Source organism: Vipera ursinii, assembly GCF_947247035.1.
Source record: "Vipera ursinii genome assembly, chromosome: Z".
Taxonomy (NCBI): domain Eukaryota; kingdom Metazoa; phylum Chordata; class Lepidosauria; order Squamata; family Viperidae; genus Vipera; species Vipera ursinii.
In genome coordinates this window covers 26,474,721-26,495,539 of record NC_139517.1, presented here as the reverse complement: position 1 = coordinate 26,495,539, position 20,819 = coordinate 26,474,721, and positions in this window count along the sequence as shown.

Sequence of the window (20,819 nt, the reverse complement as noted above, 5' to 3'; positions counted from 1 at the left end):
CGCCAGTTTAAACAGTTTCTACTGGACATCCAGGCTGAATATGAAGATATTTTATATCACAACGATGTAAGATGGCTCAGTCGAGGGTCTGCACTGCAGCGTTTCTACTCTCTCAGAAAGGAAATAAAAGAATTCTTGGAAACAAAGGGACAACCGATGCGAGAACTATCTGATCCTATTTGGCTGGCTGATTTGGGGTTTCTAGTTGACATAACAAAGCATCTGAATGTACTAAACACGAGTCTTCAGGGAAAAGATGCAGTGGTGAACCAGCTTTATTCACACATCAAGGCCTTTGGAACAAAGCTGCAACTTTTCCAAAGGCATTTGTCACAAACACAGCCCAATACCATACATTTCCCAGCATTGCAGGAAATAATGAACAGTTTTTCACAGGACAATATCAGTGTGCAAATGAGCAGGTATGCAGCAGACATCGCATCTCTGGCTGGAGAGTTTAAACGGCGCTTTCAAGATTTTGCAGCTATTGAAAAGGAGATCAGCCTTTTCTCCTCTCCATTCTCTGTTGACCCCGATGATGCTCCAGATCAGCTGCAGCTTGAGCTCATTGATCTGCATTGTGACAGTGAGTTACGCAGTCGTCAGCAACAGCTCTCTCTTGTGAACTTTTACCGCCAACTAGATAAGGGCAGGTTTCAGGAGATTCGGACATTTGCAAAGAAAATGCTGAGCTTGTTTGGCTCAACATATTTGTGTGAGAAGACATTCTCTACTATGAACTTTAATAAGAACCGTGTGAGGACAAGACTAAGTGACTCACATCTCCGTGACATTTTGCGCATCAAAACCACTGCCTTTGTACCAGACCGAGCCTATTTGCTGCAGTACAGATCTCAGTTTCACCCTTCACATTAGTGCAGGTAAGTTTTTTTTTAAATTTATTTAAAATACATTGTGAAAACTCAGCTGACAGTTGATCTTAATGTTATAAAATGAAAAGTATGCCATTTGCAATTAACTTGGCATAAAATAATTCATTTGCATTTAATTGCAATTGTTCAAAGAATGTTCGGAAAAATGTTCGGCCCTCCAGCATGTTCACTTCATCCAATCTGGCCCTCTTTGAAAAAAGTTTGGACACCCCTGCTGTAAGATTTTGTTAGGTGTCCATGAACTAACATAGTGACAAGTTTCCCTGTTTTCAGAATTTTATGGGATCAGTTAAATGGCCCCAATTATCTGTCTATAGTTAACCAAATGGTTCTGGCAAATAAGATTGGACATGAGCTCTACACAGAAGAAAACCTTTCCAACATTTCAAGCACTGTTTCAATTTATAAAAATCTCTTGGTTGTCACGGCATTCCTGTAACCTAAAGAATAATGGATAAAATCCTACCAGGCAGAAAAAAAATATATGAAGCCTATCTGGATTATGATGCAATTTACATTGCTTTTTGATAGAAATATTTGCTGTAATGAAAGAATCTTATTCCTAGTCTTAAAGAAGCTATTTTATCTATTAATCCTGCCGGGTAATTTTGAACACTTACTTTGGCAACCCCCTTCATGGATTACTGCCTTGTTGTGGTGAAGGGGCTTGCGTAATTCAATGAAGTTATGAGCTATGCCATGCAGGGCCACCCAAGACAGACAGATCATAGTAGAGAGTTCTGACAAAACGTGATCCACTGGAGGAGGAAATGGCAACCCACTCCAGTATCTTTGCCATGAAAACCCCATGGACAGTACCAAAATGCAAAAAGATATGATGCTGGAAGATGAGCCCCTCCGGTCAGAAGGCGTCCAATATGCTATTGGGGAAAAGTAGAGGGTTAGTACTGGTAGCACCAGAAAAAATGGAGTGACGGCCAAAGCCAAAAGGACGCTCAGCTGTGGATGTGTCTGGTGGTGAAAGGAAAGTCCGATGCTGTAGAGATTTTTTCTCCATAGGAACCTGGAATGTAAGATCCATGAATCAAGGCAAGCTGGACGTGGTCAAACAAGAGATGACAAGACTGAACATCGACATCTTAGAAATCAACAAGCTAAAATGGACAGGAATGGGTGAATTTAATTCAGATGACCATCAGGTATACTACTGCGGGCAAGAATCTCTCAAAAAGAAATGGAGTAGCCTTCATAGTCAATAAAAGAGTAGGAAAAGCAATACTGGGATACAATCCCCAAATTGACAGAATGATCTCAGTTTGAATCCAAGGCAAACCATTCAATATCACAGTAGTCCAAGTCTATGCCCCAACCACCAGTGCTGAAGAGGATGAAATTGACTGGTTCTATGAAGCCCTACAGCACCTTATAGAACTAACAAAAAAATGATGTCCTTATCATCATGGGGGATTGGAATGCTAAAGTAGGAAGCCAAAGGATAACCAGAATAACAGGCAAGTTTGGCCTTGGAGTAGAAAATGAAGCAGGGCATAGGCTGACAGAATTTTGTCAAGAGAATATGATGGTCATAGCAAACACTCTTCCAACAACCCAAGAGACGGCTCTACACATGGACATCACCAGAAGGTCAACACAGAAATCAGATTGACTATATGCTCTGCAGCCAAAGATGGAGAAGCTCTGTACAGTCAGTAAAAACAAGACCAGGAGCTGACTGTGGCTCAGACCATGAGCTTCTTGTTGCAAAATTTAGGCGTAAACTGAAGAAAGTAGGGAAAAGCACTAGGCCACTCAGGTATGAACTAAATCATATCCCTGACGAATATACAGTAGAGGTGACAAAAAGATTTAAGGAATTAGATCTGACATATAGAGTGCCTGAAGAACTATGGACGAAGGTTCGCAACATTGTACAACAGGTAGCAACTAAAACCATCCCAAAGAAAACAATGCAAGAAAGCAAAATGGCTGTCTGAGGAAGCTTTTGCAAATAGCTGAGGAAAGGAGGGAAGCGAAAGGCAAGGGAGAAAAAGAAAGATACAACCAATTGAATGTAGAATTCCAGAGAATGGGTAGAAGAGATAAGAATGCCTTCTTAAATGAACAGTGCAAAGAAATAGAAGAAAACAATAGAATAGGGAGGACCAGAGATCTCTTCAAGAAAATTGGAGAGATGAAGGGAACATTTCATGCAAAAATGGGCATGATAAAGGACTAAAATGGCAGGGACCTAAAAGAGGCAGAAGAGATTAAGAAGAGGTGGCAAAATTACACAGAAGAACTATACAAGAATAAGCTTAATATCCCTGATAACCATGATGAGGTGGTCACTGACCTCAAGCCAGACATCCTAGAATGTGAAGTGAAGTGGGCCTTAGGAAAGCTGAGCAACAACAAAGCTAGTGGAGGTGACAGCTGAGCTATTCAAAATCTTAAAAGATGATGCAGTAAAAGTGCTACACTAATTTGGAAAACTCAACAGTGGCCATAGGATTGGAAAAGATCAGTTTACATTCCAATTCCAAAGAAAGGCAATGCTAAAGAATCTTCAAACTATTGCACCATTGCACTCATTTCACATACTAGTAATGTTAGAATCCTACAAGCTAGACTCCAGCAGTATGTGGATCAAGAACTACCAAAAGTAAAGGCAGGATTTCAGAGGTAGAGGAACTAGAGATCAAATTGCCAACATACGCTGGATCATGGAGAAAGCTAGGGAGTTCTAGAAAAACATCTACTTCTGCTTCATTGACTATGCTAAAGCATTTGATTGTGTGGATCATAACAAATTCAAGGTTTTGGTGATGGTTTTTAAGTCCTTACATGGCATGGGTCCGGAATACCTCGGGGACCACCTGCTGCCGGCGTCGACTCCCCTCCGCCCTGTGCGTTCCCACAGAGAGGGCCTCCTCAGGGTGCCTCCGGTCACAGAATGCCGGCTGGTGGCCCCCAGGGGGAGGGCCTTCTCTGTGGGCGCCCCGGCCTTATGGAACCAACTGCCGGTTGAGCTCCGGATGGCACCGGATCTTCGCTCCTTCCGGCGCGGGTTAAAGACCCATTTGTTCGAACAAGCTGGCCTGGCCTGATGGGGGAATGTCAGGGTTTTAATGGGCTTTTTATATTCTGATTGTTTTAATTGGGCAATTATTTAATCCTTTTTTTAACTTTTGTATTTCTATTTGTATGCCCTGTTCACCGCCCTGAGTCCTTCGGGAGAAGGGCGGTATAAAAATCCAATAAATAATAAATAATAATAATAATAAATTGTGGCAAGTTCTTAAACAGATGGGAGTACCAGACCACCATTTTCCAGATTGGCGGCAGTGAGTCCCTCCTCCTGAGATGTGGTTCTCAGATTCAGATGAGCTTGTTGCTTACATACCTGTCGCCCAGCTGTGTGGCAACAGCTCTGCCCGAGCTGCTCGACACCCTCTCAGGGTTGGCAGTGGAGTTCCCCAGGCTCATAGTACTGGGTGACTTCAACCTGCCTTCCCTGGGAGGGTCATCGGAGCTAGCCCAGGAGTTCATGGCTTCCATGACGGCCATGGACCTGACACAGGTAATTCAAGGCCCGACCCATGTGGGGGGTCACACTCTCGACCTGGTGTTCCTATCTGGACAGTGGTTGGATGATTTGGGAGGGGGTTTACCGGTTGTTACCCCCCTGTCATGGTCCGACCATCATCTCCTGCAGCTGGTCTTCCGTTATGCCACCCCCCGCTGCTGAGTGGAGGAACCAACTAGATGGTTCCGCCCCAGGCGCCTAATGGACCCTGAACGGTTCCAGATGGCACTTGGGTCTATACCCATCGCCCTCACTCACAGCCCAGTTGATGCCTTGGTGGATGCCTGGGAAAAGGCAGCCACTGAGGCACTCAACTGTGTTGTACCCTTGCGACCTCTGACCCGGCGCAGATCCCGTTGGGCTCCATGGTTTTCTGCGGAGCTCCGGGAGATGAAGCATCAGAGACAGGGTCTAGAGAGCCGTTCCGAATCTGACCGATTGCAGCTAAGAACCTTTATAAGGTCTTATCTTGCTGCGATGAGGACAGCGAGGGCTAATTACTTCGCTGCCCTCATCGCGTCCACAGATAATCGCCCGGCCGCCCTGTTTAGGGTGACTCGCTCCCTTCTTCACCAGGAGGTGAGGGAGGATCCCTTACAGGAACGGGCCGAGGAGTTTAGTCATCATCTGACAGACAAAATTGCTCAGATCCGGGCCGGTTTGGACTCTGACTGGGTGGAGTCTGACGTGGAGGAATTGGACGGTCTTGAGCATGTTATCTGGACTGAGTTTGATCCTGTTTCCCCTGATGATGTGGACAGGATCATGGGGAGGCTGAGCTCCACCACTTGTTTGTTGGATCCGTGCCCCTCCTGGCTGGTTTATGCAGCTCAGGAGGGGACACGAGGCTGGTTCCAGGCAGTAATAACTGCTTCTTTGAAGGAGGGTGTCTTCCCCGCCACCTTGAAGGAGGCGGTGGTGAGACCCCTCCTCAAAAAGCCTACCCTGGACCCAGCTGTTTTAAATAACTATCGTCTAGTCTCCAACCTTCATTTTTTGGCAAAGGTTGTTGAGAGTGTGGTGGCGCATCAGCTTCCTCTCTTCCTGGAGGAAACTGATTATCTCGACCCGTACCAATCGGGTTTCAGGCCCGGGTACAGCACAGAGACAGCATTGGTCGCGCTGGTGAATGATCTCTGGCGGGCTCGGGACAGGGGTTGCTCCTCTGTCCTAGTCCTATTAGATCTCTCAGCGGCTTTCGATACCATCGACCATGGTATCCTTCTGCGGCATCTCAGGGGACTGGGATTGGGAGGCACTGTCTTACGGTGGTTCTCCTCCTATCTCCTGGGCCGCTCACAGTCGGTGTTGACGGGAGGGCAGAGATCCACCCCGAGGCCTCTCATTTGTGGAGTTCCTCAGGGGTCGGTTCTCTCGCCCCTCCTGTTCAACATCTACATGAAGCCACTGGGTGAGGTCATTTGTGGTTTCGGGGTGTGATATCATCAATACGCTGATGATACCCAACTTTTTCTTTCTACCCCGAACCAACCCAGCGATGCCCTTGCTGTGATGTCCCATTGCCTGGAGGCGGTCCAGGTCTGGATGGGGAGAAACAGGCTTCGTCTCAATCCTGCCAAGACTGAGTGGCTGTGCATATCGGCATCTTGGACTAAGTCCATTCCACCTTTAACGATGGGGGGTGAGGTGTTACTCCCCATTGATAGGGCTCGCAACTTGGGCGTCCTCCTGGACTCACGGCTTAATTTTGAAGACCATATAGGTGCCGTGACCAGGGGGGCTTTTGCCCAGGTTCGCCTGGTATGCCAGTTGCGACCCTATCTGGACCGAGATGCCCTATGCACAGTTACTCATGTGCTCGTGACCTCCCGTTTAGACTACTGCAATGCCCTCTACATGGGGCTGCCCTTGAGGACCACTTGGAGGCTTCAACTGGTGCAGAATGCAGCCGCGCGAGTTGTGATGGGGGCTTCCCGATGCTCCCATGTAACACCTCTACTCCGCGAGCTGCATTGGCTTCCGGTTGCCCTCCGGGTGAGATTCAAGGTGCTGGTGATGACCTATAAAGCCTTAAATGGCTTGGGTCCGGGATATTTGAGGGAACACCTGCTGCCAGCATCAAGTTCCCTTCGTCCAGTGCGCTCGCACAGGGAGGGTCTCCTCAGGGTCCCGCCGGTAAAAGACTGCTGGCGGTTAACACCCAGGGGGAGGGCCTTCTCTGTGGGTGCACCTGCCCTCTGGAACCAGCTGCCCGTGGAGCTAAGGACTGCCCCTGACCTTTGTTCATTCTGCTGGGACCTGAAGACCTGGCTCTTTGAGCTCTCTGGCCCAGGCTGAGAATTTTTTAACCGGGGTTTTTATTTTAAGGGATAATTTAATCTTTTTTAATTGTTTTTTAACTTTTGTATTTTGTATTACTGATTTTAAATACCCTGTAAACCGCCCTGAGTCCTTTGGGAAAGGGCAGTATATAAATCTAATAAAATTAAATTAAAATTAAATCTTATTTGTCTCTTGAGAAACCTATATGTGGGCCAAGAAGCAACAGTGAGAACTGGACACGGAACCACTGATTGGTTCAAAATTGGGAAAGGAGTCCAGCAAGGCTATATACTGTCACCCTGCCTCTTTAACTTATATGCAGAGCACATCGTGAGAAAGGCAGGGCTAGATGAATCAAAAGTTGGAATTAAGCAGAGCAGAGCCTTGGTGGAGCAGTGGGCTAATGCCTCCTTAAGTAACACCAGCTGCCTGCAATTAGTGCAGGTTCACATCCCACCAGGCTCAAGGTTGACTCAGCCTTCCATCCTTCCGAGGTAGGTAAAATGAGGACCCAGATTGTTGGGGGCAATAAGCTGACTTTGTAATAATGCCGCTTGGGGTGTGTGTGAAAGCCCTAATAAGCAGGCATATACATAGAATGAAGGCTACTGCTAAGCTTGTAAGCCGCCCTGAGTCTTCGAAGAAGGGCGGGATATAAATGGAATTTTAAAAAAAAAATTAAGATTGCCGGGAGAGATATCAACAGCCTAAGATATGCAGATGATACCACTCTAATGACAGAAAGTGAAGAAGAACTAAAGAGCCTCTTGTTGCTGGTAAAGAAGGAGAGTGCAAAAGTTGGCTTGAAACTTAACATTAAGAAAGCCAAGATCATGGCATCCGGCCCTCTCAATTCCTGGCAAATAGACAGGGAAGAAATGGAGGTAGTGACAGATTTTGTTTTCCTGGGCTCCAAGATCACCACTTTCCTGGGGAGGAAAGCCATGGCAAATCTAAACAGCACACTAAAAAGCAGAAACATCACCCTGCCAACAAAAGTGCGTATAGTCAAAGCTATGGTTTTCCCAGTTGCAATGTATGGCTGTGAAAGTTGGACCATAAGAAAGGCTGAGCGCCAAAGAATTGAAGCCTTTGAACTATGGTGCTGGAGAAGACTCCTGCGAGTCCCTTGGACTGCAAGGCGATCAAACTGGTCAGTCCTAGAGGAAATCAACCCTGACTGCTCTTTAGAAGGCCAGATCCTGAAGCTAAAACTCAAATACTTTGGCCACCTAATCAGAAGGAAGGACTCACTGGAGAAGAGCCTAATGCTGGGAAAGATTGAGGGCAATAGAAGAAGGGGACGACAGAGAATGAGGTGGCTGGATGGAGTCACTGAAGCAGTAGGTGTGAGCTTAAATGGACTCCAGAGGATGGTAGAAGACAGGAAGGCCTGGAGGAACATTGTCCATGAGGTCGCGATGGGTCGGACACGACTTCGCAACTAACAACAACAACTTTGGCAACATATCAAGTCAAATTAAATTAGAGGAGGAGGTACCAGCATTCAAACAGATGTAACCTTCAACACTATAACCTTCAAGAAACTAAGGTTGCTCCTATGATTTCCCAAGTATTCTCGCCTATCTATACTTCATTGTTCCACAAAAACAAAATATCTCAATATTTAATTCAAAAAGTAAACCTAACAAAGTTCCTTCAATTCCTGAATGCCAAAACAGCTTTCAAGAATTGGAAAGTTTTTTTAAAGGAGGCAAACGTTAATCTTCTATTTGTTTTAAATATTGCTGCACTTGATATGAAATTGGGGATAGTCCTAATGAAAGTGGGGAGCATCCAATTATTTATCTTTCAATCCCTTTTTCCTAGCACCAAAGAAAGGAAACTTAAGCCAAAAATGAATAATGCAAAGTCTCAAGGTTTAGCTTTGGGACAGTGAATTTTCTGAAGTCATAGACAACTAACCATCTGTTTGACTATAAAAGATGAGAAACACTAGAATGAGATTCACTCACTGATATCTTATGCTACAGCCATTCAGATGTGTAATCCAACACTAGTTAGGGCAACAGTATCAAGTTACTGATTTTGTGTTTAGCTAAGGAATTCATCCAGACATTCCTCTCTAATAAACAGATATCAGAACCCAGTGGAAGGTCTGGAGAGATGCCAACCCTTCACTAAAAAGGGAGGGGGATATGATAGAAAATGGAGAAAATAACAACCATCTGTCGACCAAACACTTAAATTCAACTTGTAGATAATCAAGTCTGGGAAAACTACCAGATAAGGCTTTTGTACACAAAGGAAGTCTCAAGAGAGAGCGGAGAACCTGTATACAGTCCATCCTCCTTTGAAGTCAGATAGGATTCTTTGAAAGGGGGAACAAAAAGGAAGATGGGGGTCACAGCCATGCAATCAAAGCTCTCCCCCCTTTTTCATATGTATTGAGACCTTGACTTTTTTGACCCTTCCCTATGGACACCCTGATCAAACATCAAAGGGAAGCAAAGGGTGAGAAGCGTAGCTGTCTTTGTATAGGTCAGCTGAATTCTACTTGCTTAGTTACCTGACTGGGAAAGATAATGTTTCAAGAAACAGGATGCCCTTCAACATTTATTATGCTAAGAATAAGAGGGAAAGTTGATACAGTTTGCAAGATGACCCTTGCATGCTACATATGTCCCAATCCTGAGAATTTTAGTAAACTCTACAAAATTCTTATTTCTCCCAGTTTTATCATTTACTGTGATTCTGATGTACCCTTAGGATAGGAAGGCAGTTGTGAGATTTAAAAACCCAAAATTTGATACTCACAACTCGAAGACAAGTCTGGTTAACAAAAACAAAGATTTATTGAAAAGAAAATTGAAAAAAAAAGAAAGAAAGAAAAACAATTGCAAGCGCGGCCTCTAAGACCCTTCCCAAATTGGATTGAGTTCAAAGAGCGCCCTGAGCAAGTTTCAAACTAGGCATTTTATACTCTTTCATGATACACGCCACCCCTAAGAAGCTTAAGTCATTCTTTAAAGTTGTTTCCTATTTCTAAAGAGGTCATTCTGACCATTTCCATCTGAAAATTTCTGTCCATCCATTATGATCTTATCTCATTTACTTGTCATTTCCACCTTCTCTCGGAAGCTTTTAGCAAGTCATTGCTGATTACCATTTGTGAGTCACTTTGCCTGGGCAGGAAACAGTTAGCCTCATACCTTGGTGTTACATTTTATACAATTATAAATAAATTTATAATTTAGTTATTTCCTTTAATTCCACCCTTTTTTTCTTCTACCTGAATTATTCTTTTATACTTTTAAGAATTCATAATTTCCTAAATTTTATTTAGGTTCCTGTGGAAGTAAGTTGTTATATTTTGAATCTTCTTTCCCCAACCTTTGTTTTCCTACCTTCATTATTAACATTGTTTCTTTCTTCCCACTTTCTATTGAAGTTGTTATTAAAGTCATGCTTTTTTCATTCATTCCCCCATTTTTAATATAAAAGCCGAATAGGCTCAGGGACTCTTGAAGAGGGGAATATAGTCAGCAGGTAAAGGTTTCAAAATCATTGCTTTAGCTGGTTTATTGTTATAGATAGGAATGGCAGCAAAAGTTGGTCCGGATAGAGTGGATCTAACAATTCTCTAAATAAGTCGGATAAGGCATGAGAAACACAACAACCCTCCTAAGACCAAAACCACAATGAACAATATCCCTTTCCAATTATCAAACAAGCTTCACATTCAAAAATGAAAACAATTCTTTTGGGCAAGACCCATAAAAAAGTGTCTTTAATACTGAGGGAATCTCATATGTGGTTTCCAGTTCGTGAAGATCAACTTGAACCCATATTTGTATCTGGTTCAACTGATAGCAGGTTCAAGTGATGCTGAAAAATCCATTGGTCTGGTTATCTTAAAGCACACTGGGTTTCAGGAATCCTTTGATTATGCCAGCTTGGGTAGGATGTGCAAACATATTTTGCATTTAATGAGTAGGCCTGTCTCCACAATTAGTCCATTTAGCTTGATTATGGTCAGTAGCTTTACATGCATCAAAAAAAGTTTCTGGCATTTGTCCATAAGTCTGGTGTTATTCTTCCCCAAAAGGTAATGTCTGTATGTTCCTCCATATGTCCAGATTTAAAGTTGTTGGTAAAGCTGCACTGTATTGACAGGAGCATAACAAGTGACCCTGTTGCCCCTTTGCAAGTAGAATATGTAATCTTGTTACATATTACAACTCCTATTTATTGATTGATTGATTGATTGATTGATTGATTGATTGATTGATTGCAATACATAGTCCAGGTTCCAGGAACACAATTTCTGGGTAGTCCAATCCAGTGAGGTTTTCTCGTACTTAGATGGAAACAGTTCAACAGGTGAGGCAGGTTGAAATTTCATTTTCAGGCCGTCCAGCTGCAGAGCTTGTCACTGGAGTGGGAATGATGGGACTTTCCATGGACTCATGCCTTGATTCCTTAAATCAGGAGAACTTGGCATGGTTGAGACCACTCAGGACTGGTATTTCTAGGTGACAGTTCTTTTCACCTGAACCCATTCTCCAGGAACAACAATGGCCAGAGACAAGTGGTAGGGCAGCCTGGGCCTGTACTGAGATAGAAGACAAAACCTGCGAAAGATTAAATACTGAGTAATTTTCTACTCTTCCTCATTGACATTCTTGAACCTTCATGTAACAAAAGACTCACATACATCATTTGAAAGGGACAAAGACAGCTTTCCAACTGAAGCCTATATTGAAATGGCCTCACCGCCAAATTTTGTAAAGCTTTTTATTTACTTGTATTTTAACTAAAATATAAATACAACAGTATTTTTTTTAATCTGTACATATTTTTTTAGTTGCATCAGTTTCTATTGTAGGAATGAGAGAAACTGTGAACGAAGAATGGAATGACAAATATCAGAGATATTTTCACTTTTTCAACACAATTTGAAATTCACATTCTTCATGGCAAAAATCTCAGAAGTTTCTGATAAAGCAAACCAGTCTTTCATTTATTACACATCCTATGAGGTATTGAGTGTTCATTGCGTAGTATCATCAGCATTTATCCCTTGCGACTCCCTTTTAGTGCTGCTTCTGTGTTCTAGCTATTGCTTTTCTTTCTTTCTGTCTTTTCAACATCCGTCTCCCATCATGCAACATCCACCTCTCACTTTCTTCTACTTCCCAGGTTTCTCTCTTTCCATATTTCTATAGTACATTCTTGTTCCTTCAGCATTCTAAGGCTTGTGCTAAGGCATACAATTCACACAATTTTAATGCATGCAATTCACAAATCTGTGCAAACCAACTTAAAAACAACTTTCCTGTTTCTCCCTTCTATTATCCATTCATTCACTGCCCTTCTGCCACTCTGGCCTAACTTTTGTCTTTTCTGCTTCCATAAGTACAGCTTCTATCAACTTTACGTGAGCCAACTGTTTCCTTTAACTATTAATGCTCTTCATTTCTCTTCTCCAAAAGTATTGAAGACTCCATAAGCATATTTGGAGTCAGTGTATATGTTTCCCTTTTCCCTTATTAACAACCTCAGAGCTTGCTGTAAGGAATAAAATACACAGGTTAGTGCTGACTCAGGGAGGGAAATTCTCCCAGCTTCCACTCACATTTTTTTCTTCCCATCTACTATTGCACCTTCATTGTGTGTTTCTTTGTCTTTTTCTTTTTGTTTTCCCAACTACTTTGCTATGAGCAAGTTGATACCTCCTTTCGGCTTTCTGATTAAAAATTACCCACACTTAACACCAAGATTTCAAAAATGTCACTGGCTGCCTCTTTTTCTAACAGTTTTGCATACAAATCGTTAGTCAAAACAACATAGCCATTCACAATCCTAAAAATCTTCTCAACTCTTTCCCTGTTCCAAACAAGAACAACAATTCCCCCAATTCTCCCAGATATCACCCTCCATCAATGTGTCCTGCACACAGACACAAAAACATAATAAAAAATAAAACAAAAAACAACTCCACAAAGAGATAAACAAACCCAATGAGACATTCTGAGCCACTGAAACAGTTTTATATCAAACTCTGGTATTGCTTTTAATATAAAGTTAGTCAAATTCCAATTTTACCAGATTCCATTCAGATGGAAACAAACTTCCATCAAGTAGGCCAAAACATCTACAAATCTAAGCAAAACAATTCAGAGTAATTTCTTTTGGGTGATGATATATATATATATGTCTAACTAAAACAAAGATTTCCAAAAAAATTGTCCAACAATTACTGTATCCTCTTTCCAAAAAAATTGCAAGCTGAAAGTGCAAGAATAGACCAGCCCCCACCCTACTCTTCTGTTTCTCTCTCACACCTTTAAAGTAACACCGGGGGGGGGGAGAGGAGAAAAAAAAATAAAAGGAATTTTACAAAAAAATCTCACCACAAAAAATTGCTCTCCTTCACATGCATTTTCCATTTACTTTTACAACAATAAAATCTGCAATTTACTATTCCTTTCATAGCCTGGGATGGGGTGGGTGGTGTTTGAGGGCTAACACACACATTTACATATCAGCAAATTAACTCATTCACTTCCATTCTAACTGCTTGCATAAACAATTTCACATACAAAAATTTCATTTCATACTTTCTCCAAACCATACATTTTTAAATAAGGCCTTTTTATTTGGTGCTATCAGAGAGGATTTTGACCCTCTTTCAAATCTTGGAAATAACACAGAACACAGACAGACATATATACACAGATACTATTAAAACAACATTTATTTAGACATATGACTTGTCCTGCAAGAAGCAAGAAAAATCATGAGGTGATTCCAAGCAAACATGGTTTTTATAGGGCCCTTTAACCATTTCCTATTTTTCTCACCATTCCAAGTCCAAGCTTAATGTTCCAAATGCCCAAATATATATATAACAAAACAAAACATATCAATTTGGGGTTTGAGGCCAAAACAGGCCTCCCTTTTTAATTAAAAGGAGGGAACAGATTTATGGTTACTTCCAATTTATTCCACCAACTTCAAAAGACAGTGGGGAAAGACTAAAAAGAATATTGAACCTGGGGTCTTTTGCAGGTGTGAAGGAGAAGGGGAAAAATAGCAGCCTCCTCTCCTCACCTGACAAAGGGGAATTGAATAGTCCAAAGAGCCAGATTAAAAGAAAAAGAGACAAAAAAACTTGCTTTCAGTTCTTTGAATTTTCTTTTCTTTAGGTCTGCAACAACTACAACAATTGCCCATCTTCTTGAGAGTTTCCCTGATTATGGTTCCCCGAGGTTCTCAATTTAATGGCCACTCAAAATTTTCAACACCAGTTCGCTTCCCTTCAGGCTGTCCTTCCCCCTCACGGGTAAAGGAAATGCAACCTTTCAGGTCCGCACTTGCTTTGGACTTACCAGTGTTCCCAGAACACAGCCCATCACACTCACACAGCCATTATCACAGAAACCTCCCACAATCGCTCTCCTGACGACCCAGGTACAATTGCATGTTTCCCTCCTTCGGAGCAAAAGTTTCTTATCTGGGCCAGTGCAATGGGTTACCTGGTCCTGGGCCTCAGTTGTTGATTCTCTTGCTCTTTCCTATTCTTTGATTTTGTAGACCAGATTTGTTAATTTAGTTTGGCTTGGAGCCTGCAATGGGAAGCTAGATATCAGATAACTCCAGGCAGTTGAAATCAACAGCGCCTGGATTTTATTGAGAACAGCACCCCCTAGAGGCCCTTTCAAGCCGCACATTGGAGGCGCCAAGATTGTGAGTTTTAAAAACCCAAAATTTGATACTCACAACTCAAAGACAAGTCTGGTTAACAAAAACAAAAATCTATTGAAAAGAAAATTGAAAACAAAAAAAGAAAAGCGATTGCAAGCACGGCCTCTTAGACCCTTCCCAAATTGGATTGAGTTCAAAGAGCGCCCTGAGCAAGTTTTAAGCTAGGCATTTTATACTCTTTCACGATACACGCCACCCCTAAGAAGCTTAAATCATTCTTTGAAGTTGTTTTCTATTTCTAAAGGGGTCATTCTGACCATTTCCATTTGACAATTTCCGTCCATCTGTTACGATCTTATCTCGTTAACTTGTAATTTCTACCTTGGGCCGATGTTCCTGTCTCTTGGAAGCTTTTAGCAAGTCATTGCTGATTACCATTTGTGAATCAATTTGCCTGGGCAGGAAACAGTTAGCCTCATACCTTAGTGTTACATTTTATACAATTTATAAATGAATAACCCTTATTTATTTCCTTTACAGTGCTGTTACAAACAATCTACAGCTTACAGTTTGGATACATGCTTTGATTTGGTACAAATGGTTACCTTCATTTGCTACTCAATTTGCTTAGTTTTCATTATTTTACATTCTGGTATAAAAGTATCTATGAAACCAGTGCTATTGTAGTCAGAAAGTAACTAACAGAGGATTGAAAAGATAGACAGCTGATCTTCTAGGTATCTGTTCTGAGGTAGAAATTTCAGGATCAGATCAAATGTCTTTGTCCTCTTGTGGAAGATGAAAGTAAAGGTGGTCACAAATGTGATTAGATAGCAATTATCTAGGATGAAACTCAAAGTATATAGTGTTTTCCCAGTCCAGCTTGAGCCCTGATGATTCCGTGGACATATCTATGGCCAGTTTCCCCAAATATAGTATGGGATCTCAGAGAAAGAAATGGTTGGCTGAACATAGCTCTACAAAAAGGAGAACTGATGACCAGAGCAAAACTTTAGATCTGATGGGTAGACCAACTCTCTAAATCTCTCTCGATAAAGGTAAGGATTTAAGATCCCCACAAATCCTCCAGTAGCTGCTTTTTGCAAGACTACAAGACAACCATAGATTTTGAGCACTGGGAGACAATAGGCATCTTCCCTCAAACCCTTTAAAAGGATACTAAGGTTGCATATTTCCTTTTCTAATCGCATTTGAAAATTGCTAGTAAATTGCCCTTCAGCTTTTAAGAACCGGTAGGTCAATAAATCTCAAAAAACTGAATGAGGGCAATGGAATTCATGGATAATCTTGAAGAAAGAGACAAAGAGATGCCCGAATGGGACAACTGGTCACTGCTACATTGCTGTAGCTACATCATCTCAGCTCCCTCCACCCCAGTTGACCCACTGTGAGCCCCACATACCCCGGTCCACCACCATGGGCTTCACACCCGAGATATCCCTCCTCCCCTGGCCATTTTCAACTTCTCTTTCTCTCTCTCTCTGTGGCAGGCTCTCAATTTTTTCTCTTCTGTCTCTTTCTCCCCCCTCCTCAAACCAGGACTGAGGCTCCTGCGCTGACTCTCCACCATTAATTGCAGAAGGCCCTAATGTGGTCCCACCATGACCACCACTTGCACATCAATCACACCTTTGGTGACCATGTGCTGCACCTCACAATCACTGCCCAAAGGTTCCCCTCCAACAGAGGAGCCACTACCTGAAAGAGAAGCTGGGGTGGGGTGAGGGAAGTGACACCTTCCCACCTGGCCAACAGCATAGCTGGAAAACTGTAGCAGGCACATTCTTCCCCATCTCTTCCTCCTTGGCTCCAGCCTCTGTCCCTCCTGCCTTGCAGTGTCCAGCAATAGCAGAGAGTGCCAGACTTAAGGAAGTGAGGCGCTGGCGAGGATCTGCATGCTGGTGTATCTTCTTCTGCTCATCTTGAGACCACCTCTGCCTGCTGCAGACAGTATTCTTGGAGCCGCACAGTGGGCAGTTCCTTGGTTCAAATATCTCTGTTAAAGTATAACAAATAAGCAACATATTTGATTAGTCTACTAGGTCAAAACAATGAAATGTATGATGGTGCTTTATGGATTTGTTTATAGAAAAAAATAAGGGATTTGGGAAGAAAATATAGTTTGTTATATTTTAAGAAAAGGTGATAAGTTACTAAAATTGTTTATGATTGTTGTGACGAACGTTGAAATCACTTATTTATATATTTCTCTTTTTTCTTTATTATGTTCTTATTTTTCTAATTTTATGCCTATCCTATTTTTTCCTTTTGCACCTTTTATCCTTTCTATTTTGCTATCTTTCTTTTAGTTTGCAACAGTTTTTACTGTTGTAATTATCTTTATTAAAATTATTTGGGGGGGGAAGGAAATTGTATGAAAGTGTTTGTCACTGCCTCCTTAAACAATAGTTTTCAATTTTCCAGATTAGGCTACAATTCTTGGATGTCTTGATAATGTCCCACCCAAATATTAATCAGTTTTGACCCTGTTTAGGAGATCAGGTAAGCATTGCCAAAAGATACTAGAGACAGTTTTAAGCTGACATCTGATACCTGAAACCTCCACTGAATTGAGTGGGAGTTTTGAGTAGAAATATATATAAGATCATGCCACCAAACCCAGAAAATAAACCATGGAACCATACTTTACTTCTTATGTCCATCTGAAATGTCCCAATTAATTGGATAGCAAATCATTTGCAATCAAAAGAAGTGTGTGGTGGTGATGGTGAGGCTACATATGGCAGATACTGACTTTACAATCTTCATTTGCTCTTCCTAAAATGGCTCGTTTAAAACTTTTATGTGTAACCCTAAAGCTAAGGAGATACACAATATTTCTATGCACATAGAAGCAGTACTACATCATTAACTGTAAAGATACTAAAGATGAAAATAAGGTAGGGAAAAATAAGGAGAGTCTTTCAAAAGCTCTTTGAGCACAGAATAATATTTCAGTCTTTGATTAGTATGTTAAAGCAGGGGTCCCCAATCCCTGGTCCATGGACTGGCACCGGGCTGTGGCATGCCAGAATCGGGCCACACAAACAAGCAAAGCCCCATTCATGGAATGCAGGCAGCACATGAAACCACACTCCCTGCGGTCTGTGGAAAAACCTCTTTCCACAGAACCGGTCCCTGGTGCCCAAAAGATTGGGGTCCTCATGTTAAAGGATACCAATGGACAGATTCAATTTAAAGGTGATCAAATTAAGATGGGAAAACTGTACCAAAATACTGTACAGGCGAGATGGCAATATTCAAGATACCTTAGAAAACATTTCCTACCTGCAAGTGCCTCCAATATTACCAAAGATCAAGGTTCAAAATATCCTATTTTAGACACATTACAATATCTTTCTGGAGAAGCTTTAATGCTGAGAAAGTTAGAAGGAAAGGGCAACCAGCAGCAAGATTGCTAGATTTATTTACAGTAGCAATGAGAGCATCTTTGGAAGAACTGAAGGATCAGATTAGAGACAGTCATCATAGAGAAAATATACAATTGCTAAGAGTTAACAATGGCTTGATGCTACATAATTAATCAATCAAATATGTTATTGATGCAGGATTAATTAATAAATTCAACTTTGCTCATTCATGAAGGCTAGAATTCTATGCCTAATTATTTTAGAGTAACTCTCTCAAACTCAAATGCCCTACTTTTAAGTAGACTTTCATAAGCTCATTAGCCAGTTTAGTTTTCTAAATACAAAATATTTCAGTGTCCTTTTCCCACAGCAGAAGGGCTACAATAAGATATTTCATTTTAGGATGAAATGGCAGAATAACAACTATGAATTTATTACACAACCTCTAGAAAGACAACCATATTCTGTAGAAGTGAAACACTGTTATATAACTTGTCATTCTCACAAAGAAACAACCATTTTCAGTTCACTTCTGAGAATCCTTTCTTTAGAAATTAACTTCTAAAAAAAAGAGAATGATAATGAATGCATCTTATCTCTAGTTACACGTGATCTTTGAAACACTGCATTCTGCACTGAACACATCCCGGTATTTCATTTACTGCAGTTGCTGAGATTATATTTACTGAAAAGTCATTTCTAGGACTGCTACAGCTTCTAGAACTGGGATGCAATCATTAAGACAACCAGTACAGGTAATTCCTGATATAAAACCATAACTGAACCCAGAATTACAGTTGTAAGTCGTGCTGGTCATTAAGTGGATAACCATATAACCACACCCAATTTTATGATTATTTTTGCGGCAGTCATTAAGTAAATACAGCAGTCATATGGTTACCATTATGGTTATCAAACAAATACTGTGGTCGTTAAGCAAATTCCCTGTGCATTGTCCGCAATGGACATTTTTTGCTGAAAACCGGGAATAAATGCCAATTTCCAGAAAAAAATGTCATAACTAATGGTGATAAGAATGAGGAACACTACAAAGTCCTGTAAAGGTGGGAAGGTTGCTAAGCAGTCAAAATGCAAATATGTGACCATAGAGGGCCAGCTGTTAGAATCTTGAATGGTTGCTAGGTGATTACGTAGTCATAAATTAAGGATTACTGAACTAACAGCAAGGATATGAACAATATTCTGTTATTTTGCTGCCCTCTGCTGGTCATTTGCATTTCGCAGAACAGATGTAGAAGTCCTAATTTTTGCTGTAGTTTAACAAATTCATGGAGCATTTGTCAATGAATATTACATAGGTAAATGCATCTTCGATGTTCACAGGAGGTAAGGCAGTGCATATACCTGTTGCTGTGATTGTAGGAGCAGATAAAAGGTTTCTATCTTCTTAAGGAGCTTTCAGGAAGCATCTGCTCATTTCATTTTTGTGTTCCCGATTTGATAAACTTCTAACTTTTCCATTACTCTTGCATGCTCAGGCACATTATTCTACTGAATCCAACTGATTAGTTCAAGCTTGCTATTATTTTCTGAAATTGAGAGAGGCAATCTTTAAAATGGCAGGAACTGCAGTAAACATTTTGGGTAGATTATTGAGGGCAAGATGAAGATGTAAACAGAAAAGGGTTGCTAGGCATATGGGAAGGGTGGTTGTTTTCTCATTATTTTCCTCTTTGTAGTGATCTTTCTTAAAGCATTGTTTAGCCTTTTAGGAATTATAATTTTTACCAGGCTAACTAGAGAAATGTCAGAATTCCCAGAACAATAGAAATACTGGGATGACAAATAATTCTGGGGTCATAGTGTAGGACAACAGCATCCCCTCACCAGAGAAGGAAATATTGAAAAGTGGAATATTATATTTCCCCAAAGAATCTTAAAAGGCAGAAAAGGAGGCTCAGTTTTTTATTAATAGCCCCAGGCAGAGACCCGCTCTGTAGAAATGCAGATTTGATAATTCCATTCAGAAAGATTTAGGCCCCATTCATGAGCAAATACTTGCAGGCAGAAGCCCATTCAATACAAAATATTTTGAAATCTGTTGTAGCGTGGGCGACCACGTGGAGACAATGAGGAGACAGCATAATACATAATGCCTTTATTGATTACAAGCTGGAACTGAACTGCCCCCACCCCTGGTGCCCCTTATATGTTATTGATGCCCCTGAAGTCAGCCAACCCAGTTGCTCCTTGTTCCTGCCGGCCAGGTGACACCCAACCCGGTGTCCTATATTTCCCGCTGGACAGGTTGACCAATCAGGTCGCCTGACCAATGCCACCTGGTGTTCTGGTGGCATACACAACACCCCTTCCCCCCCAACGAGAACACTACTACTCTTAAATTCTAACTACTGCTTCTAACCCCTACCCTTCAAGACCTCACATAATTTTTCAGGTATGCCGGGGGTTTGTGAATCCTGACCGGGTACCTTCCTGGTTGCTCCCCAACCACTGCTTCACTACCTTGAGATGCTTCTTCTGATACTGGCTGACACCCCCCCCCCCGTGTATGCTCTGTGGTGAGTTCTGGCTGAGGCCGTTCCTCTGGTACAGTGTTACTGTTGGCTTCCGTTGGCACTGTTGGCATTGTTTTGGATGGGACAATAGAGCCGCTGCTTTCTTACGATCCTCCGTGACGCCGTTGACCAGCAAGTATCCTTCAACTTGCCCTACATGATTCTCCCAATCTTCAGGGTGGCGGGTATCGAATTCCCTCACAATGCCTAACCGGCATTTTTGTTCCGGCTTTTCAAATTTTCCCACAGTGCGCAGCTGTCTTTCTGCCTTCAGCGGCAGACGCTATCCGGCTTTTCTGGGGTCCTGTTTAATGCGCTTCACGGGATCCCACCCTCGTTGCCACTGTTGTAGCGTGGGCGACCACGTGGAGACAATGAGGAGACAGCATAATACGTAATGCCTTTATTGATTACAAGCTGGAACTGAACTGCCCCCACCCCTGGTGCCCCTTATAGGTTATTGATGCCCCTGAAGTCAGCCAACCTGGTTGCTCTA